This window comes from Triticum urartu, chromosome 2A (genome assembly GCF_056163025.1).
Source record: "Triticum urartu cultivar PI428250 chromosome 2A, HENAU_Tu73, whole genome shotgun sequence".
In the NCBI taxonomy this organism is placed as follows: Eukaryota; Viridiplantae; Streptophyta; class Magnoliopsida; order Poales; family Poaceae; genus Triticum; species Triticum urartu.
Window position 1 is genome coordinate 534,057,929 of NC_141874.1, and position 24,697 is coordinate 534,082,625.

Sequence of the window (24,697 nt, forward strand, 5' to 3'; positions counted from 1 at the left end):
TGTAGAGATGTCTGAAATTAGCCGTGTCAACTTGCAGATAGTGTTACACAATGAAAAAGTGCAAGATGTATGTGGCAATTTCACGGAACATCGCAAAAAAAGGAGAGGCAGCGGTGAGCCTATACAGTGTGCTATGGTAGGTCACTCCTCCATTGCAATCATCGTGACATGTTATTTGTATGTCAGTTCTATTGGCTAAGTTTCTTAGGGACAGTTATTACGAGTTATCCTGAGAAAATAAGCACATGTGAATATAAGCTCCAGGTAATAAGCCAACCATTTCTTTTCATTTCCTTCCTTTTCAGCTTATCTTTGGTATGATCTGTGAAAAGTCTAGATTGCATTATATTTTGTCATTTTTCTGCCCATATGAAAATTAATTTGACTTGCAAACATCACAAATTGAACCCACTGCGGTAATTAATATGATAGGAAAACAGACCATGACTATTTATTCAAAATGCAAATACAAAGATACCATCTACTTGGCACAATCTACTTTGGTCAATGTCTTCCATAGAGATCCCATTGCCTAATTTAAATGAATAACTCATGACCCACATTTAAATGAAGAACAATTATTTATTGAAATTCGATGGTCCAAGTGGCTGGTTATTATCATATAGCAGCACCACCTGAAAGCATCATATAGTAGCAGCAGCAGCAGCTCATAACAACTCATCATACAACAGCAGCAGTGTGCAATTCATCATATACCACCAGCAGCTCATAGCAATTCATCATATAGCAGTAGCAGGAGCAGCTCATAACAATTCATCATATAGCAGCAGCAGAAGCAACTCATAGCAATTCATCATATAGCAGTAGCAGGAGCAGTTTATAGCAACTCATCATACAACATCAGCAGCAGCTCATCACAATTCATCATATAGCAGCATCAGCTCATAGCAATTCATCATTTAGCAGTAGCAGAAGTAGCTCATAGCAATGCATCATATAGCAGCAACAGAAGCAGCTCATAGCAATTCATCGTATAGTGGATCCGAATGAAAATTTGGCAAAAAATCAGAGGAGATCCTCACCTTGTTGGATGAGCTCATCCTTCAACAGCACCTCAAGGCCACAGCCTGGGAGGAGGGGAGGGGGAATAAGGTTCCTTCTGCCGCAGTGTGGCATCAGCCGTAGTTGTGCGGCGCCCGCCGAAGTAGTGTGTTGGACGGACCACAGTGGAGCAGCTGCTGGAGACCATGAGAATGAGGGGCGGCGCCAGAGGAAGGAGCAGCTGGGGATATTTAGCCCTACCCGCTGGTCATGTATCCTAGCTGGACAGACCATCGTTAAGGACTAGGCCAAATGGGACCAGTGGCAACGGCTCGCTGGAGGAACCCTATTGCTGCAGGCAGGGGATCGAGGTAGAGGGAAAGGGGAGAGGAGATGCAAGCGGGCAGGGCAATTGCATTTTGAGTGTAATATAGGCAGACAACAGAGTCATTTCACTATTCCCCTTCCCTTCATTTTTTAGTGAGCTTCTACCTGAAACAACCCCCTCCAAAGCGAAATAAGTTAAGGCCAAGCCCATAACTCAAAAATGACTTATTTACATGTTTTATGGCTTATTTTCACAATAAGCTCTGAAAAGGCAGAATAGAATTGGCCCTTAACCTGCAATTCAATTGTGCGTGCAATAATGAATCACTCCTGCCTGCTATAGTGTACATTTAGGCATCATCATACATGGCATAACCTAATACATGTGCATTCCGTTGTAGAATCTAGAATATGCAATGTTTATGTTAGTTCATATGTTGCACGTTATGTTTAAATGCCCCTTAAATCTGGTCAGTCAAGTGATGGTCTTTAAGCCTCCTTCTTTGCTTCTTTTCTTGATACATCTGTTCAATTGCTTGTTTGCATCAGCCAGCCATACCAGAACTATTTGCTTTGATTACTTGTTGTTCTTGACCTAACACTCCAACGATTTAAACACTAAGGGCAGCTGTAGTGGGGGCTTGTCTAACTCATAGGTGACATAAAGGTATTGCTCTACACTAAAGTAGGCTCTCCAAGAGTACCTGGAGATCTAGTTTGAAGGTATGCCTAGTTGTTACATAGTGCACACATAGTAAATACTCATTTCATTGTGTGCAAGTGCAAGAGATGTGGCATGTTTCATTATGTGGTGTCGTTTTGTTATAATCTCATCCTTTTGTGTTGTTCACAGACTGGAAAGTATGCATATTTATCTTCTAAGGAGACGAGTAACTAGTTTATGTCACCTTGCAGAGGGGGTGCAATGAAGATAAGATTGAGGATTTCCAAGTACAAGATGTTAGGAAGGAGCCTTGCAAGAGAAGTAGGAGCAGCGCTGAGCCTGTTCAACTAGTTAAGGTAAGTAATTGTATCCAACTCAACAGTTCAATTCCTTGTTGTAGGATTAGACTACTTGACCAAATAAAAACTTAACCTTTTCCCAATTTTAGTTCTTGTCAGATTTTAGCTATTTTAGGACAAGTCAAGCAATCATCTCACAATTCAAGCAAGCATGCAAAGAGTATATTGGCAGCGGAAAGTAAAGCATGCAACTTGCAAGAATGTAAAGGGAAGGGTTTGGAGAATTCAAACGCAATTGGAGACACGGATGTTTTTCCCATGGTTCGGATAGGTGGTGCTATCCTACATCCACGTTGATGGAGACTTCAACCCACGAAGGGTAACGGTTGCGCGAGTCCACGGAGGGCTCCACCCACGAAGGGTCCACGAAGAAGCAACCTTGTCTATCCCACCATGGCCATCGCCCACAAAGGACTTGCCTCACTAGCGGTAGATCTTCACGAAGTAGGCGATCTCCTTGCCCTTACAAACTCCTTGGTTCAACTCTACAATCTTGTCGGAGGCTCCCAAGTGACACATAGCCAATCTAGGAGACACCACTCTCCAAGAAGTAACAAATGGTGTGTTGATGATGAACTCCTTGCTCTTGTGCTTCAAATGATAGTCTCCCCAACACTCAACTCTCTCTCATAGGATTTGGATTTGGTGGAAAGAAGATTTGAGTGGGAAGCAACTTGGGGAAGGCTAGAGATCAAGATTCATGTGGTAGGAATGGAATATCTTGGCTTCAACACATGAGTAGGTGGTTCTCTCTCAGAACATATGAGTTGGAAGTGTAGATGTGTTCTGATGGCTCTCTCTTCGAGTGAAGAGGAGGTGGAGGGGTATATATAGCCTCCACACAAAATCCAACCGTTACACACAATTTACCAATCTCGGTGGGACCGAATCAACAAACTCGGTCGGACTGAAATAGTAAACCTAGTGACCGTTAGAGATTTTCGGTGGGACTGACATGCAACTCGGTAGGACCTATATGGTTAGGGTTAGGGCATAACATAATCTCGGTGAGACCGATTACACAAACTCGGTGAGACCGATTTGGTAATAAGCTAACCAGAGGGTTGGTCAGGAAAACTCGGTGGGACCGATTCGCTCTTCTCGGTGAGACCGAAATGTTACGAAAAGGAAACAGTGAGTTTACATTGCAATCTCGGTGGGACCGATCCGCTCTTTCGGTGAGACCAAAAAGTTACGAAAGGGAAACAGAGAAATTGCAATCCCATCTCGGTGAGACCGAGATCCCTGTCGGTAGAACCGATTTGCTTAGGGTTTGGCAATGGCTATGACAAGTGAAACTCGGCGGCGCCGGGTTGAAAGAATCGGTAGGGCCGAGTTTGGCTTTGGGTTTAGGTCAAATGTGGATATGGGAAAGTAGGTGAGGATTTTGGAGCATATCATTAAGCACATGAAGCAAGAGGCTCATTAAGCAACACCTCATCCCTCCTTGATAGTATTGGCTTTTCCTATGGACTCAATGTGATCTTGGACCACTAAAATGTAAAATGAAGAGTCTTGAGCATATGAGCTAGAGCCAATCCTTTGTCCTTAGCATTTTGAGGGTTCCACTTTCACCATCCATGCCATGCCAATCATTGAGCTTTCCTGAAATGATCATCTTGGAATAGCATTAGCTCAATGAGCTATATGTTGTTATGAATTACCAAAACCACCTAGGGATAGTTGCACTTTCAATATCCCCCTTTTTGGTAATTGATGACAACATATAGATCAAAGCTTCGACAAATAATAATAAGAATGAAATATATTGTTGCTTTGAGAAGTATGTGATAAGTAAGAGCTCCCCCTAAATTTGTGCATATTTAAAATTTGCTTTGGACTGCAAATGCACAAAGAGTTAGAGTCATGGGTTACTCTTCCATGTCACATACATCTTGGTGGAACGCTAAAAAAGATAAGAATGAAATACATGCACTCATCACCAAAGAAAGTGAATGATCACATAAGATAGATAAGATATATCAAGCATGCATAAGTGTAGCTTATGATCAAACACATGATCATCAATGTCTCACAAGCATATCAAAGTATCTCAACTAAAAGCAAACAAAGTTTGAAAAAACCCACCAAATAAAGGCAACTCTCTCTCTCTCTCGAAGCCTATGATCTATACATTTTTCTCCCCCTTTGGCAACAAGTTACCAAAAAGTTCCTAGAAAATGCATAGTGCTAGATCGACTCTCAGGCTTGATCTTCTGGTGGTGGAGTCTGGATCACTCCAAGGACGAAGCCTTCTGTAGACATGGTTGGAGCTCGAGCTGAAGTAGATGCTGGAGCTGGTTGGGCTGGTGCTGTGGCTGGAGCTGAGGTGGTGGCTCTGGTGTCAGGAACTGGCACTGCAGTCGACCTCTGAGCTCGTGGCACTCTGGCAAATGCATCCGTTGTAGTCTTCCCTCTCCTCTCCTGCATGTCATCTTGAAGTTGCTCCACTGCAGACTGAATCTCTGTTACTTTGACATCCATGTCATAGAACTTTTGTTCTATGATCCTCTCTAAGCTCTTCTGATTCTGAGTGAGGGTGGCCAGTCCTTTCTCAATCCTCAGTGTGGAAGCAATCAAGTAACTAAGGTGCTCTTGCTTGTTTTTCAGGAAATACTCAGATACCTCCCCTTGAGTTGGCATCTTTGCAGCTTTCTCCTTCCTTGCCTTCTCCTTCTGTGCTTGAGCATGAACTGATGATGGATCATCCTCGTTCATCACAACTTCATTATCTTCAAAATCTGGATGAATAGGCAAATGTTCCTTGTCCAATAGGTATATGCCTGTGCCCATCTTGGAGTTAATTAGCTCCTGGATCTGAGGAGCATAACCACAGCTCCTCTTCTGATCTGCTGCAGTTCTTTTGATGGTCTCTACCATGAGGCTCATGACTTTGAATTTATGTGGCACATCAAAGATATGAAGCAAGTTGATTGCATGGCCTCTGATCATCTTGTGATCACCTGACTTGGGCAACAGAGTGTGCCTCAAAATCCAATTGATAGTTGGCAACCCTGACAGAAGATAATGTACAGACCCAAAATGAAAGTATCAAGTGCCTTGTTTGGAATTTCCTTGTACATGTTGGACATAGATTTATGGTCCATCTTCTTCTTGGCATATATGTCTAAGTCATCCTCATGCTCCTCTGGGGCATTGATGAGCTGTGCCCACTCAGCAACTGTTGATTGGTACCTCGTACCTTCAGACATCCACACAATCCTTCCATCTGGATAGAAGTGTGCTGTGGAGTAGAATTGCATGATCTGCTCTTCATTCCACTTTGTGAGCTTCTGCCCAACAAAGTCTGCTACTCCACAAGCCTTGAAGCTGTCTTGCACTCCAGGATAGTGCTCTTCATTGTCCTTGATGAACTGCCAATCTACCCATCTCATGTCACAAACAATGGGCTTCTTATCCAACAAGACTGTCTCATAGAAGTCCTGCTGTTCCTTAGTGTGGAACCTATAGTCAACAACAGTTCTTCTTCTTGTAGCATATGGATCTTCTGCTCTCCACTTTCTCAGCCCTGAGTCTCTTCTAATCTTCATGTCCTCAACCACAGGATGCGCATCATTGTGGTTTGGGATCTTGGGCTTTAGCTTCCTGAGAACTTGGCCTTCCTCTTCTTCTGCAGTGTCAGGCACTAGGGCCTTGTTCTTTTCAGCAGCTGGTATGCTCCTTGTGTTCCTCTTTGGAGCTGTCTTGGCCTTTGATGCAGCCTTGGGTGCTTCCTTGGGCTTGGATGCAGTAGCCCCTGATCTTATAGCATCACCCATCAGCTTTTGTGCCTTGGGTGCTGGTACAACAACCTCTTCTTCCTCTTCCTCTTCATAATCTCTCATGATTGAGGATCTCCCAAGCACTCTAGCAGTGGTCTTTTTGATCCTCTCCTTCCTCTTCTTCCCTTCTGCAGCAGCCTCTTTGGGTTCAGATCCCAAAGAGGCTTGAGTAGATGCTCTGGCCTTAGACATTGGAATTCTCTTTGCAGGAACCTTTTGCTTCATGCCTGGCTTGGTGGCAGCAGCAGTGCTATATTCCTTCTTAACCACTTTCTTGGAAGTGGCTTCTTCTTCTGCCACATAGTCCTCATCCTCTGATTCTGAGGTTCTTTTCTTCCTTTTTCTGGTGGCAGCTTTTGGCAAGTTACTAGGAGTGCTCCTGCTGCCTTCATCTGAGGAACTGGAGGGACTAGTGCCCTCACTCATGTGCACTTGCTGCTCTGACAGGTTTTGGCTATCACTCTGATCTGACATGATGAACAAGCTGACTGCCGACCCTGTGAACAGTTTATAGATGAGGTAGAGTGGATGAGCATCACAAAATGCAGAGATTTTTGCAAAAGAATGATTCAAAATCTTAGTTTTAGTTTCCCATAGAAATCATTTCAGATCTACCAATTTTTAAACTCGGTGATACCGAAGCAGTTTTGGAACCTAAACTAGTGAACTCGGTCAGACCGAGTCACAGTTCGGTGGCACCGAGACTGCTAGGGTTTCACAAAGTTCCAAAATCGGTCACACCGATTAGTAATTCTTGGTCAGACCGAGTCTCACTTGTGCAATGGCATGAGCCAAATCGGTGGGACCGAGTTTTTCAACTCGGTGGGTCCGAGATGGTTTCGGCGGAAACCTAACCCTAAAGTTTTCGAATCAATCCTATTCTACGAACGCATTGACTGGATAGGAGTGTTTCAATCGTGGCTAGAAATAATAAGATCACAATGTGCTAGGAATCAGATTGGGGATAGCACAAAGATCGAGTCCATACCCTAGTTCGGCGGAGACTCGCTACGGCGGCAACGGCGGGGTTGAATTCCGTTGACGGCGATGGAGACCAGCGACTGGAGGCGGCTGGCAGCGAGGAGACGATCCGGAGACCACGTTGGCAGAGCGAGCTATCGCACGGGCGAAGGGGTTCGGAGAAATTTCCAAATTTTTGCCCGTGCCTATATATAGCCCGACCCTGTCGGTGTGACCGAGTGGAACAACTCGGTGGCACCGAGATGCAAAACTGTATACAGTTATCGCAACGCGTTGTGACCGAATGGTTCAAATTGGTTGCACCGAGATCGAAAATTCAGATCAACTTAATGATCTCGGTAGGACCGAAAGTAGGATATCGGTCAGACCGAGAATCACAAAGAGGTTTTGGAAGTTTAAGTCTATGACGAATCAGGGACTCCGAGTGCTCCTCACACAGAGTGGTTCGAATCTGACTTGATCAAATTTTGTGATGTAGCATGAATAGAGTTTGAGACGAGAAAAGCATAGATAGCTAGAGGAGGTTCTTAGGCATTCTTGTCCATCCACTTGGCAAAAGGAAATAAAATCAAACAATCAAAACAACAAGTGGATGTCCTCGAATGAGTAAAATATGCAACCAACATGCTCACACAATAAAATGGCAATTGAAACATGTGACAAAGCATGCACAACCAATTCTAGCATCTATCAAGCAATTGGCGATGACTAGGTCATCTATATATGAGTATATTGACTTAGGAGTCAAGTGAGAACACTTGATCATAGGTCATACTCATCGTTTAAGCTCAAGTGGGGTTACCACTTTTACATAAAGCATTGTTGTGTTCACATCTTTAGAGTTGCTTTAGCTCAAGTCTTAGAGTAAAGCCCCCCCTAGATGTGATATCCCCCCTAAGAGGGATGAACTAACCTTGGGTTTTGTCGATGATGACTTCATGTAGATGTTGAAGATGTGGATGCTCAATGTTGATGTAGATCACTTGGAGCTATCCATTTGAGTGAATTGCACTTTCAATACCTACATGGGTTAGTCCCACAAGGAACAAACAAGGATATCCATAGACATAGAGTGATGCACACACAAGATGATGTCCATGAAAACTTTTAGGTTACCTTGTCCCTTGTCTTACCAACAAGAGGGTTTGTGACTCCGTGAACTAGTGCAAGATGTGGAAGTTGATTGCACTTGTTCTTGCCAAAATGATAAGAGTGAAGTATGTTGCCGGAGTCACCCTCAAGAACTCTCTAGTTCTTCTTCTTTTGGATCCACACCATCTTGATGGGAATCCTTGGAGTTGTAGTCGTACTTGATGAAGTGGAACTTGAAGTGTTCTTGGGAATCCACTTGACTAAGGTCTTAGGAGCTTCTTCAAATGCATCAATTTCCTCTTGAAGCTTGTCCTTGCCTTTTTGCTTGTAGTCTTGTGGTGGAAGATCATCTTGAGCTTGTGTCCCCTTGAAGGAAGTAGGATCATACTTCTCTTGTTGAGGAACAAACTTTGTCTTGGGGTATTGATCTTCTTCCCACTCAACTCCATTGGCATTGAACTTTCGTTCAAAACCAACACCTTGATTCTTCCGGTGCCTTCCTTGCTTGCGCACAATTTCCTCGAATTGCTTACTCCCGGCAAGGCTTTTGTACACTCCTTTCTCTATAATTCCCTTCAATAAGCTATTTTGTTGCTCAAGTGTAACTTGGCTAAGAGAATCATTAGTGGAATCAAGAGAACTACTAGAAGCAATAATATTGGATTTAGCATGATCATTGTTACTACTAGAGGAAGAATCTTTCTTGTTCTTGTTACTAGACTTGACTTGAGGCATGTAAGTGGATAAGAGTAAACGCTTGGCAATGTAAGAAGAACTTTTCTTGCGGAGATCATCATTGATTGCCTTTTAAAACTCATGCTCTTGCTCAAGATTGAGCTTTTCAAAGCGTAACTTCTCATGAGCTCTTAAAAGTTCTCGATGATCTTCGAAGATAGTTTCATGAGCTAACTTAAGAGTGTTTAGTTCTTTAGTTAGAGCCTCAATCTTCTCCTTATCATCGTCATTCGTTTTATCTTGATTAGCATGATTAATTGAAGTTTCATCATAGTATTCATCACTAGAGTTGTCAACAAGTAAATCATCATCACCTAACAAGTCATCTTCATCACTATTAAAATCAACATACTCGGGGTGTGTTACCTTAGGACCTTTGGCCATGAAGCATCTTCCAATTCCTTCATTTGGTGAGTCAAATATATCATAGGAGTTGGTTGACACAAGTGCTAGACCGGCAACACCTTCACCTTGAGTATATTCGGAATCGGAGTGATAACTTCTCTCGGAGTGGTTCTCGGAGTCGGAGCTGGATACCCATTCACCAACATGAGCTTGATGTCTTCGTTTTGTGTAGCTCCTTGATGATTTTTCCTTCCTTTCCGAATCCTTGCTTCTCCGTGAGTGTCTTCGTTCATAACGATCATCTCTACTCCTTCTCTCTCTTGGTGGTGATTCTTCTCTTTTGCTTCTTCTTTTTGGAGAGTCTTCTCTTCTCTTGTAGGGAGCCGTACACTCATTGGAATAGTGTCCGGGTCTTCCACAATTGTAGCAGTTTCGCTCTCGACTAGAAGATCTTTTGTCATTGTAGGACCTTGACTTGGAGCTTCTATCTTTGCTTCTACTCTTGTAGAACTTGTTGAAGTTTTTCACCATTAAGCTCAATTCTTCATTGAAGTTTTGTTTCTCACTTGATGATGTAGGGGCTTCATATGAGGCTTTGTAGGCACCACTTGATTTGTTGCGAAGTTCCTCTTTATCCTTAAGTGACATCTCATGAGCAACAATTCTTCCAATTACCTCCGTTGGCTTGAGATCTTTGTAATTGGGCATCATTTGGATCAATGTGCACACGGTATCATATTTTCCATTCAAGGCTCTTAGAATCTTCTTGATGATGAATCTATCGGTCATCTCTTCACTTCCTAAGCCGGCAATCTCATTTGTGATGAGAGCAAGCCTAGAGTACATTTCAGCGACACCTTCACCATCCTTCATTTTGAACGTGTCGAGTTGACTTTGAAGCACATCCAATTTGGATTCCTTGACGGAGTCGGTACCTTCGTGCATATCAATCAAAGTGTCCCAAATTTCCTTTGCATTCTCAAGATGGCTGATTTTGTTGAATTCTTCGGGGCACAATCCGTTGAAGAGAATATCACAAGCTTGAGCATTGTATTGCAACATCTTCAACTCATCCGCGGTAGCTTCATGGTTTGGTTCTCTCCCATCAAAGTAGTCACCTTGCAAATCAACACACACAATAGCCCAAACGACGGGGTTATGCCCAAGAATATGCATTTTCATTTTATGCTTCCAACTAGCAAAATTAGTACCATCAAAGTAAGGACCTCTATGGTGATAATTTCCCTCGCTAGACGCCATACTCTCCTAGGTTGTGAAACCAAGGCTATGACCACCAAAAGCTATGGAAATCAAAGCAAATGGAGACCAAGGCTCTGAAACCACTTGTAGGATCGAAAGTATGTCTAGAGGGGGGTGATTAGACTACTTGACCAAATAAAAACTTAACCTTTTCCCAATTTTAGTTCTTGTCAGATTTTAGCTATTTTAGGACAAGTCAAGCAATCATCTCACAATTCAAGCAAGCATGCAAAGAGTATATTGGCAGCAGAAAGTAAAGCATGCAACTTGCAAGAATGTAAAGGGAAGGGTTTGGAGAATTCAAACGCAATTGGAGACACGGATGTTTTTCCCGTGGTTCGGATAGGTGGTGCTATCCTACATCCACGTTGATGGAGACTTCAACCCATGAAGGGTAACGGTTGCGCGAGTCCACGGAGGGCTCCACCCACGAAGGGTCCACGAAGAAGCAACCTTGTCTATCCCACCATGGCCATCGCCCACGAAGGACTTGCCTCACTAGCGGTAGATCTTCACGAAGTAGGCGATCTCCTTGCCCTTACAAACTCCTTGGTTCAACTCCACAATCTTGTCGGAGGCTCCCAAGTGACACATAGCCAATCTAGGAGACACCACTCTCCAAGAAGTAACAAATGGTGTGTTGATGATGAACTCCTTGCTCTTGTGCTTCAAATGATAGTCTCCCCAACACTCAACTCTCTCTCACAGGATTTGGATTTGGTGGAAAGAAGATTTGAGTGGAAAGCAACTTGGGGAAGGCTAGAGATCAAGATTCATGTGGTAGGAATGGAATATCTTGGCCTCAACACATGAGTAGGTGGTTCTCTCTCAGAACATATGAGTTGGAAGTGTAGATGTGTTCTGATGGCTCTCTCTTCGAGTGAAGAGGAGGTGGAGGGGTATATATAGCCTCCACACAAAATCCAACCGTAACAGACAATTTACCAATCTCGGTGGGACCGAATCAACAAACTCGGTCGGACTGAAATAGTAAACCTAGTGACCGTTAGAGATTTTCGGTGGGACTGACATGCAACTCGGTAGACCGATATGGTTAGGGTTAGGGCATAACGTAATCTCGGTGAGACCGATTACACAAACTCGGTGAGACCGATTTGGTAATAAGCTAACCAGAGGGTTGGTCAGGCAAACTCGGTGGGACCGATTTGCTCTTCTCGGTGAGACCAAAATGTTACGAAAAGGAAACAGTGAGTTTACATTGCAATCTCGATGGGACCGATCCGCTCTTTCGGTGAGACCGAAAAGTTATGAAAGGGAAACAGAGAAATTGCAATCCCATCTCGGTGAGACTGAGATCCCTATCGGTAGAACCGATTTGCTTAGGGTTTGGCAATGGCTATGACAAGTGAAACTCGGCGGCGCCGGGTTGAAAGAATCGGTAGGGCCGAGTTTGGCTTTGGGTTTAGGTCAAATGTGGATATGGGAAAGTAGCTGAGGATTTTGGAGCATATCATTAAGCACATGAAGCAAGAGGCTCATTAAGCAACACCTCATCCCTCCTTGATAGTATTGGCTTTTCCTATGGACTCAATGTGATCTTGGACCACTAAAATGTAAAATGAAGAGTCTTGAGCATATGAGCTAGAGCCAATCCTTTGTCCTTAGCATTTTGAGGGTTCCACTTTCACCATCCATGCCATGCCAATCATTGAGCTTTCCTGAAATGATCATCTTGGAATAGCATTAGCTCAATGAGCTATATGTTGTTATGAATTACCAAAACCACCTAGGGATAGTTGCACTTTCACTTGTTTGTTTCAGGCATAGTTAATTTGCTTTTTTCAATTGCTTTATTTGTCCTTAGTTAATGAGATGCCCAAATAATGATGCCTGATGTTGGGTACTTGTATAACTATTAGTTGACATAATTAAAGGCCTTACCATTTAATTACTCTGGCGAAGTGTGCCTGAAGCTTTGAAGTCTATTAACCAACTATTACTACATGAGGCTCACAATCTAGTTTATGCTAGGCTAATGATTGCATAGCTTTTCTTGCTGTAGTAGGTTTGTATGAATCCCTCTGCTGTTCATTATGATCCCTAAGACTTTAATTGAGCTACAAAATGGCCAACTGCTTGCTTACTTATACACAACGTGCTGTCTAAATTTGTAGCATGTCTGTGTTTTGGATTTGGCCCCAACATCATGCTCCTCTGGTGAGCTAAGAGAGATTTCTGTATGCAGGCTGCACAAACTACTATTTTTATAATTTTTAAAATATCACCTGCTTATGCTTCATGATGTGTAACATTATTGTTAGTCCTGTTTTTCCATGTACAAAATAGTCTGTCTTGCTCGCTTCATTGTTGTAACTATATTTTTTCCCTAGTCATGTGTACTTACAGAAACATTTCAGGATGAAGTGACATCAACACAAAGATCTGCGAGCAGTGCGGCATGGCCGTTACTGATTGATTATGGATTGGAGTTGGAATGTGCTGATGTTCTCGAGCATCAACTAGAGGTGGCAAGACAACGTGTACATGATTCTCAACGTACAATCAACAAGTTGAGACTGGACATGCAGGTATTAGATGTAGGAGTCAAAAAAATGAAACAAGACACTGAGGTAACCACGAAGGAATTGGAGATTTTGCAGACTAAAATGTGTGCTATCTGAATCCGGCCAATCCTATTTTCTGAAGAGATTATATTTCAAATGGTAAGTTCTGTTGATGCGTGTCCATGATGTATGAGCTTTATTTGTCTAGTGTATGTAATTTGCTGTTTGTGTATGCTTTATTATCACTGGTGCCGAACTATAATGCCCAGTGGGTATATTCGGCTGTAATTTCTTTATTGTATAGTGTAGGATTATTGTACGTTTCTATGCCTTAGTCTTTTTATTGTATAGTGTATGTTTTTTAGAGGCGATAGAATAGAGTAGGATAATTCTTGAATATGCTATATCGTTGAAACATGGGTTGATACGTATCCAACATATCTATAATTTTTTATTGTTCCATGCTATTATATTATCTGTTTTGGATGTTTAATGGGCTTTATTATACACTTTTATATTATTTTTGGGACTAACCTACCAACCCAAGGCCCAGTGCAAATTGCTGTTTTTTTTTGCCTATTTCAGTGTTTCGCAGAAAAGAAATATCAAACGGAATCCAAACGGAATGAAACCTTCGGGATAGTTATTTTTGGAACAAACGTGATCCAGGGGACTTGGAGTAGACGTCAAGAAAGGAGCGAGGAGGCCACGAGGCAGGGAGGCGCGCCTGCCCCCCTTGGCGCGCCCCCACCCTCGCGGGCCCCTCGCAGCTCCACCGACCTACTTCTTCCTCATATATATATATATATATCCATATACCCCCAAAACATCCAGGAGCACCACGAAACCCTATTTCCACCGCTACAACCTTCTGTCCCAAGAGATCCCATCTTGGGGCCTTTTCTGGAGCTTCGCTGGAGGGGGAATCAATCACGGAGGGCTTCTACATCAACACCATAGCCTCTCCGATGATGTGTGAGTAGTTTACCACAGACCTTCGGGTCCATAGTTATTAGCTAGATGGCTTGTTCTCTTTCTTTGGATCTCAATACAAAGTTCTCCTCGATCTTCTTGGAGATCTATTCGATGTAGTTCTTTTTGCGGTGTGTTTGTCGAGATCCGATGAATTGTGGGTTTATGATCAAGTTTATCTATGAACAACATTTGAATCTTCTCTGAAATCTTTTATGCATGATTTGTTATCTTTGCAAGTCTCTTCGAATTATTAGTTTGGTTTGGCCTACTAGATTGATCTTTCTTGCAATGGGAGAAGTGCTTAGCTTTGGATTCAATCTTGCGGTGTCCTTTCCCAGTGACAACAGGGGTAGCAAGGCACGTATTGTATTGTTGCCACCGAGGATAAAAATATGGGGTTTATATCATATTGCTTCAGTTTATCCTTCTACATCATGTCATCTTGCCTAATGCGTTACTCTGTTCTTATGAACTTAATACTCTAGATGCATGCTGGATAGCGGTTGATGTGTCGAGTAATAGTAGTAGATGCAGAATCATTTCGGTCTACTTGTCGCGGATGTGATGCCTATATACTTGATCATGCCTAGATATTCTCATAATTATGCACTTTTCTATCAATTGCTCGACAATAATTTGTTTACCCATCGTAATACTTATGCTATCTAGAGAGAAGACACTAGTGAAACCTATGCCCCCCGGGTCTATTTTCCATCATATAAATTTCCAATCTATTTTACTTTGCAATCTTTATTTTCCAATCATATAATAAAAATACCAAAAATATTTATCTTATTATCTCTATCAGATCTCACTCTCGTAAGTGACCGTGAAGGGATTGACAACCCCTTTACCGCGTTGGTTGCGAGGTTCTTATTTGTTTGTGTAGGTGCGAGGTGACTTGCGTGTAGTCTCCTACTGGATTGATACCTTGGTTCTCAAAAACTGAGGGAAATACTTACACTACTTTGCTGCATCACGCTTTCCTCTTCAAGGGAAAACCAACGCAGTGCTCAAGAGGTAGCAAGAAGGATTTCTGGCACCATTGCCGGGGAGATCTACGCACAAGTCAAGATATACCAAGTACCCATCACAAACTCTTATCCCTCGCATTACATTATTTGCCATTTGCCTCTCGTTTTCCTCTCCCCCACTTCACCCTTGCCGCTTTGTTCGCCTCTTTTCCGTTCGCCACTTTTCCGTTCGCCACTTTTCGCTTGCCTCTTGCTGCCATCATGTCTGAAATTGGGGAGGTTATTGTTGATAAGGATAGTAATAACATGGAAAACTTGGATGCTTTTTTTAATCCTCATGAAGAACCTACTATTTTACACACTATTTTTTTCGGATTGGTAGTGGTAATATTATTGGAAAAGGAGTTATTCAAGATTTCTTTACTTGTTGTTGTACTTGAAAGACAATTTATCCATATGCATCCTTGCATACAGAGGATCTTTCTAGATTTTTCTGATATTGAGCATTCTTCTGTTAAGCGAGCAGCTACCATGTTTTTAGCTCATGAGTTCAGATTTATAATAAAAGAGGCCAATGAAATTTTTGCGCATTATAGGGTGGATGCCGGCCGTCTTCCCATAGAAGCAATCCTTTTTTATCAAGAGGACATAATGTGCTTACGATCTTTAGATTATGTTGCTTTTAACGAAAACCTTAGAAAGAAGGTTCCTACCGATATTCTTGTTGACAGGATCTCTGAACTAAATGATAATTTTGCTATACAAAACAATGGGTTGGATTTTCCCTTGAACAAAGGCTCATGACTTTTTGCCAAAAGAATGCTTATAACGATGAATTGGTTGTGCAATATGAGGGGCCAAAGGAGGAATCAATACCTCCCGAGCTTGATCTTGGGGACTTTTGTCCCATTAAATTTAGCCCTTTTGATTACTTTTGCTTGCCGCAAAGGAAACTTGCCGCTGAACATAGGGAGTATGAGATGAGTTTTCGCAATTTGCCTTATCATTACCATGGTAATACCTAGATCTATTCTTGTTTTTATGCCTAGCTAGGGGCGTTAAACGATAGCACTTGTTGGGAGGCAACCCAATTTTATTTTTGTTTCTTGCTTTTTGGTTTTGTTTAGTAATAAAAAATTCTTCTAGCCTCTGTTTAGATGTGGTTTTATGCTTTTAATTAGTGTTTGTGCCAAGTAGAACCTTTAGGAAGACTTGGGGGAAGTTTTGCGATCTTGCTATAAAAAAACAGAAACTTTAGCGCTCACCAGATTTGCTGCCATTTTTTACTGGAGAGTGCGATTAGGTTGATTCTTTTTGAAGATGATTAATAGACAAATTCCTCACGTCTACCAATTTATTTCAGAACTTTTGGGGGCTACAGAAGTATTCAAAACATACAGATTACTATAGACTGTTCTGTTTTTGACAGATTCTGTATTTCGTGTGTTGTTTGGTTATTTTGATGAATCTATGGCTAGTATTGGAGGGTATGAACAATAGAGAAGTTGGAATATAGTAGGTTTAACACCAATATAAATAAAGAATGAGTACATTATAGTACCTTATGTGGTGGTTTGTTTTCTTATACTAACAAAGCTCATGAGATTTTTTGTTGAGTTTGGTGTTGTGAAGTTTTCAAGTTTTGGGTAAAGATTTAGTGGATTATGGAATAAGGAGTGGCAAGAGCCTAAGCTTGGGTATGCCCATGGAACCCCAAGGTAAAATTCAAGGACAACCAAAATCCTAAGCTTGGGGATGCCCCGGAAGGCATCCCCTCTTTCGTCTTCGTCCATCGGTAACTTTACTTGAGGCTATATTTTTATTCACCACATTATATGTGTTTTGCTTGGAGCGTCTTGTTGAAGGAAATATGCCCTAGAGGCAATAATAAAGTTATTATTTATTTCCTTATATCATGATAAATGTTTATTATTCATGCTAGAATTGTATTAAACGGAAACATAATACATGTGTGAATACATAGACAAACAGAGTGTCACTAGTATGCCTCTACTTGACTAGCTCGTTAATCAAAGATGGTTATGTTTCCTAACCATAAACAAAGAGTTGTTATTTGATTAACAAGGTCACATCATTAGTTGAATGATCTGATTGACATGACCCATTTCATTAGCTTAGCACCCGATCGTTTAGTATGTTGCTATTGCTTTCTTCATGACTTATACATGTTCCTATGACTATGAGATTATGCAACTCCCGTTTGCCGGAGGAACACTTTGTGTGATACCAAACGTCACAACGTAAATGGGTGATTATAAAGGAGCTCTACAGGTGTCTCCAATGGGAGATGTTGGGTTGGCGTATTTCGAGAATAGGATTTGTCACTCCGATTGTCGGAGAGGTATCTCTGGGCCCTCTCGGTAATGCACATCACATAAGCCTTGCAAGCATTGCAACTAATGAGTTAGTTGCAGGATGATGTATTACGGAACGAGTAAAGAGACTTGCCGGTAACGAGATTGAACTAGGTATTGGATACCGACGATCGAATCTCGGGCAAGTAACATACCGATGACAAAGGGAACAACGTATGTTGTTATGCGGTCTGACCGATAAAGATCTTCGTAGAATATGTAGGATCCAATATGGGCATCCAAGTCCCGCTATTGGTTATTGACCGGAGACGTGTCTCGGTCATGTCTACATTATTCTCGAACTGTAGGGTCCGCACGCTTAACGTTATGATGACAGTTATTATGAGTTTATGCATTTTGATGTACCGAAGGTTGTTCGGAGTCCCGGATGTGATCATGGACATGACGAGGAGTCTCGAAATGGTCGAGACATAAAGATTGATATATTGGAAGCCTATGTTTGGATATCAGAAGTGTTCCGGGTGAAATCGGGATTTTACCGGAGTACCGGGAGGTTACCGGAACCCCCCGGGAGCTATATGGGCCTTAGTGGGCTTTAGTGGAAAGGAAAAAGGGGCAGCCCAAGGTGGCCGCGCGCCTCCCCCCTCCCCTAGTCCTATTAGGACTAGGAGAGGTGGCCGGCCCCCCTCTCTCTCTTTCCCCCCTCAAGGAATCCTATTCCAACTAGGATTGGGGGGGGGGGGGGGAATCCTACTCCCAGAGGGAGTAGGACTCTCCTGGCGCGCCCTCCTTGGCCGGCCGGCCCCCTCCCCTTGGCTCCTTTATATACGGAGGCAGGGGGCGCCCCTAGACACAGAAGTTGATCATGGTGATCGTTCCTTAGCCGTGTGCGGTGCCCCCTGCCACCATATTCCACCTCGATCATATCGTTGTAGTGCTTAGGCGAAGCCCTACGTCGGTAGAACATCAAGATCGTCACCACGCCGTCATGCTGACGGAACTCCTCCCCTAAGCTTTGCTGGATTGGAGCCCGGGGATCGACATCGAGTTGTACGTGTGCTAAGAACTCGGAGGTGCCGGAGTAACGGTGCTTGGATCGGTCGGATCGGGAAGACGTACGACTACTTCCTCTACGTTGCGTCAACGCTTCCGCAGTCGGTCTGCGTGGGTACGTAGACAACACTCTCCCCCTCGTTGCCGTGCATCACCATGATCTTGCGTGTGCGTAGGAATTTTTTTGAAATTACTGCATAACCCAACAGTGGCATCCGAGCCTAGGTTTTATGGTTTGATGTTATATGCACGACTAGAACACAAGTGAGTTGTGGGCGATATAAGTCATACAGCCTACCAGCATGTCATACTTTGGTTCGGCGGTATTGTTGGATGAAGCGGCCCGGACCGACATTACGTGTATGCTTACGCGAGACCGGTTTCCCCGACGTGCTTTGCACAAAGGTGACTTGCGGGTGACTGTTTCTCCAACTTTAGTTGAACCGAGTGTGACTACGCCCGGTCCTTGCGAAGGTTAAAACGGAGTCTATTTGACAAACTATCGTTGTGGTTTTGATGCGTAGGTGAGATTGGTTCTTGCTTAAGCCCGTAGCAGCCACGTAAAACTTGCAACAACAAAGTAGAGGACGTCTAACTTGTTTTTGCAGGGCATGTTGTGATGTGATATGGCTAAGACATGATGCTAAATTTTTATTGTATGAGATGATCATGTTTTGTAACCGAGTTATCGGCAACTGGCAGGAGCCATATGGTTGTCGCTTTATTGTATGCAATGCAATCGCGATGTAATGCTTTACTTTATCACTAAGCGGTAGCGATAGTCGTGGAAGCATAAGATTGGCGAGACGACAACGATGCTACGATGGAGATCAAGGTGTCGCGCCGGTGACGATGCTGATCATGACGGTGCTTCGGAGATGGAGATCACAAGCACAAGATGATGATGGCCATATCATATCACTTATATTGATTGCATGTGATGTTTATCTTTTTATGCATCTTATCTTGCTTTGATTGACGGTAGCATTATAAGATGATCTCTCACTAAATTATCAAGAAGTGTTCTCCCTGAGTATGCACCGTTGCCAAAGTTTGTCGTGCCCAGACACCACATGATGATCGGGTGTGATAAGCTCTACGTCCATCTACAATGGGTGCAAGCCAGTTTTGCACACGCAGATTACTCAGGTTAAACTTGATGAGCCTAGCATATGCAGATATGGCCTCGGAACACGGAGACCGAAAGGTCGAGCGTGAATCATATAGTAGATATGATCAACATAACGATGTTCACCACTGAAAACTACTCCATCTCACGTGATGATCGGTTATGGTTTAGTTGATTTAGATCACGTGATCACTTAGAGGATTAGAGGGATGTCTATCTAAGTGGGAGTTCTTAAGTAATTTGATTAATTGAACTTAAACTTATCATGAACTTAGTACCTGATAGTATCTTGCTTGTTTATGTTTGATTGTAGATAGATGGCTCGTGCTGTTGTTCCATTGAATTTTAATGCGTTCCTTGAGAAAGCAAAGTTGAAAGATGATGGTAGCAATTACACGGACTAGGTCCGTAACTTGAGGATTATCCTCATTGCTGCTCAGAAGAATTACGTCCTGGAAGCACCGCTGGGTGCCAGGCCTGCTGCTGGAGCAACACCAGATGTTATGAACGTCTGGCAGAGCAAAGCTGATGACTACTCGATAGTTCAGTGTGCCATGCTTTACGGCTTAGAATTGGGACTTCAACGACGTTTTGAACATCATGGAGCATATGAGATGTTCCAGGAGTTGAAGTTAATATTTCAAGAAAATGCCCGAATTGAGAGATATGAAGTCTCCAATAAGTTCTATAGCTGCAAGATGGAGGAGAACAGTTCTGTCAGTGAGCATATACTCAAAATGTCTGGGTATAATAATCACTTGATTCAGATGGGAGTTAATCTTCCAGATGATTGCGTCATTGACAGAATTCTCCAATCACTGCCACCAAGCTACAAGAGCTTCGTGATGAACTATAATATGCAAGGGATGAACAAGACTATTCCCGAGCTCTTCGCAATGCTGAAAGCTGCGGAGGTAGAAATCAAAAAGGAGCATCAAGTGTTGATGGTTAACAAAACCACTAGTTTCAAGAAAAAAGGGCAAAGGGAAGAAGAAGGGGAACTTCAAGAAGAACGGCAAGCAAGTTGCTGCTCAGGAGAAGAAACCCAAGTCTGGACCTAAGCCTGAAACTGAGTGCTTCTACTGCAAGAAGACTGGTCACTGGAAGCGGAACTGCCCCAAGTATTTGGCGGATAAGAAGGATGGCAAGGTGAACAAAGGTATATGTGATATACATGTTACTGATGTGTACCTTACTAGAGCTCGCAGTAGCACCTGGGTATTTGATAATGGTTCTGTTGCTAATATTTGCAACTCGAAACAGGGACTACGAAATAAGCGAACACTGGCAAAGGACGAGGTGACGATGCATGTGGGAAACGGTTCCAAAGTCGATGTGATTGCGGTCGGCACTCTACCTCTACATCTACCTTCGGGATTAATATTAGACCTAAATAATTGTTATTTGGTGCCAGCGTTGAGCATGAACATTATATCTGGATCTTGTTTGATGCGAGACGGTTATTCATTTAAATCAGAGAATAATGGTTGTTCTATTTATATGAGTAATATCTTTTATGGTCATGCGCCATTGAAGAGTGGTCTATTTTTGATGAATCTCGATAGTAGTGATACACATATTCATAATGTTGAAGCCAAAAGATGCAGAGTTGATAATGAAAGTGCAACTTATTTGTGGCCCTGTCGTTTAGGTCATATCGGTGTAAAGCGCATGAAGAAACTCCATACTGATGGACTTTTGGAACCACTTGATTATGAATCACTTGGTACTTGCGAACCGTGCCTCATGGGCAAGATGACTAAAACACCGTTCTCCGGTACTATGGAGAGAGCAACAGATTTGTTGGAAATCATACATACCGATGTATGTGGTCCGATGAATATTGAGGCTCGTGGCGGATATCGTTATTTTCTCACCTTCACAGATGACTTAAGCAGATATGGGTATATCTACTTAATGAAACACAAGTCTGAAACATTTGAAAAGTTCAAAGAATTTCAGAGTGAAGTTGAAAATCATCGTAACAAGAAAATAAAGTTTCTACGATCTGATCGTGGAGGAGAATATTTGAGTTACGAGTTTGGTGTACATTTGAAAAATTGTGGAATAATTTCGCAACTCACGCCACCCGGAACACCACAGCGTAATGGTGTGTCCGAACGTCGTAATCATACTTTACTAGATATGGTGCGATCTATGATGTCTCTTACTGATTTACCGCTATCGTTTTGGGGTTATGCTCTAGAGACGGCCGCATTCACGTTAAATAGGGCACCATCAAAATCCGTTGAGACGACGCCTTATGAACTTTGGTTTGGCAAGAAACCAAAGTTGTCGTTTCTTAAAGTTTGGGGCTGCGATGCTTATGTGAAAAAGCTTCAACCTGATAAGCTCGAACCCAAATCGAAGAAATGTGTCTTCATAGGATACCCAAAGGAGACTGTTGGGTACACCTTCTATCACAGATCCAAAGGCACGACATTTGTTGCTAAGAATGGATCCTTTCTAGAGAAGGAGTTTCTCTCGAAAGAAGTGAGTGGGAGGAAAGTAGAACTTGACGAGGTAACTGTACCTGCTCCCTTATTGGAAAGTAGTACATCACAGAAAACTGTTTCTGTGACATCTATACCAATTAGTGAGGAAGTTAATGATAATGATCATGAAACTTCAGAACAAGATACTACTGAACCTCATAGATCAACCAGAGTGAGATCCGCGCCAGAGTGGTACGGTAATCCAGTTCTGGAAGTCATGCTACTAGATCATGATGAACCTACGAACTATGAAGAAGCGATGGTGAGCCCAGATTCTGCAAGGTGGCTTGAAGCCATGAAATCTGAGATGGGATCCTTGTATGAGAACAAAGTATGGACTTTGGTTGACTTGCCCGATGGTCGGCAAGCAATTGAGAATAAATGGATCTTCAATAAGAAGACTGACGCTGACGGTAATGTTACTGTCTACAAAGCTCGACTTGTCGCAAAAGGTTTTCGACAAGTTCAAGGGGTTGACTACGATGAGACCTTCTCACCCATAGCGATGCTTAAGTCTGTCCGAATCATGTTAGCGATTGCCGCATTTTATGATTATGAAATTTGGCAGATGGATGTCAAAACTGCATTCCCGAATGGATTTCTGGAAGAAGAGTTGTATATGATGCAACCGGAAGGTTTTGTCGATCCAAAGGGAGCTCCAGCAATCCATTTATGGACTGGTGCAAGCCTCTCGGAGTTGGAATAAACGCTTTGATAGTGTGATCAAAGCATTTGGTTTTATACAGACTTTCGGAGAAGCCTGTATTTATAAGAAAGTGAGTGGGAGCTCTGTAGCATTTCTGATATTATATGTGGATGACATATTATTGATTGGAAATGATATAGAATTTCTGGATAGCATAAAGGGATACTTGAATAAGAGTTTTTCAATGAAAGACCTCGGTGAAGCTGCTTACATATTAGGCATAAAGATCTATAGAGATAGATCAAGACGCTTAATTGGACTTTCACAAAGCACATACCTTGACAAGATTTTGAAGAAGTTCAAAATGGATCAAGCAAAGAAAGGGTTCTTGCCTGTGTTACAAGGTGTAAAGTTGAGTCAGACTCAATGCCCGACCACTGCAGAAGATAGAGAGAAAATGAAAGATGTTCCCTATGCTTCAGCCATAGGCTCTATCATGTATGCAATGCTGTGTACCAGACCTGATGTGTGCCTTGCTATAAGTTTAGCAGGGAGGTACCAAAGTAATCCAGGAGTGGATCATTGGACAACGGTCAAGAACATCCTGAAATACCTGAAAAGGACTAAGGATATGTTTCTCGTATATGGAGGTGACAAAGAGCTCACCGTAAAAGGTTACGTTGATGCAAGCTTTGACACTGATCCGGACGATTCTAAATCGCAAACCGGATACGTGTTTACATTAAACGGTGGAGCTGTCAGTTGGTGCAGTTCTAAACAAAGCGTCATAGCGGGATCTACATGTGAAGCGGAGTACATAGCTGCTTCGGAAGCAGCGAACGAAGGAGTCTAGATGAAGGAGTTCATATCCGATCTAGGTGTCATACCTAGTGCATCGGGTCCAATGAAAATCTTTTGTGACAATACTGGTGCAATTGCCTTGGCAAAGGAATCCAGATTTCACAAGAGGACCAAGCACATCAAGAGACGCTTCAATTCCATCCGGGATCTAGTCCAGGTGGGAGACATAGAGATTTGCAAGATACATACAGATCTGAATGTTGCAGACCCGTTGACTAAGCCTCTTCCACGAGCAAAACATGATCAGCACCAAGACTCCATGGGTGTTAGAATCATCATAGTGTAATCTAGATTATTGACTCTAGTGCAAGTGGGAGACTGAAGGAAATATGCCCTAGAGGCAATAATAAAGTTATTATTTATTTCCTTATATCATGATAAATGTTTATTATTCATGCTAGAATTGTATTAAACAGAAACATAATACATGTGTGAATACATAGACAAACAGAGTGTCACTAGTATGCCTCTACTTGACTAGCTCATTAATCAAAGATGGTTATGTTTCCTAACCATAAACAAAGAGTTGTTATTTGATTAACGAGGTCACATCATTAGTTGAATGATCTGATTGACATGAACCATTTCATTAGCTTAGCACCCGATCATTTAGTATGTTGCTATTGCTTTCTTCATGACTTATACATGTTCCTATGACTATGAAATTATGCAACTCCCGTTTGCCGGAGGAACACTTTGTGTGCTACCAAACGTCACAACGTAAATGGGTGATTATAAAGGAGCTCTACAGGTGTCTCCAATGGGAGATGTTGGGTTGGCGTATTTCGAGAATAGGATTTGTCACTCCGATTGTCGGAGAGGTATCTCTGGGCCCTCTCGGTAATGCACATCACATAAGCCTTGCAAGCATTTCAACTAATGAGTTAGTTGCGGGATGATGTATTACGGAACAAGTAAAGAGACTTGCCGGTAACGAGATTGAACTAGCTATTGGATACCGACGATCGAATCTCGGGCAAGTAACATACCGATGACAAAGGGAACAACGTATGTTGTTATGCGGTCTGACCGATAAAGATCTTCGTAGAATATGTAGGAGCCAATATGGGCATCCAGGTCCCGCTATTGGTTATTGACCGGAGACGTGTCTCGGTCATGTCTACATTATTCTCGAACCGTAGGGTCCGCACGCTTA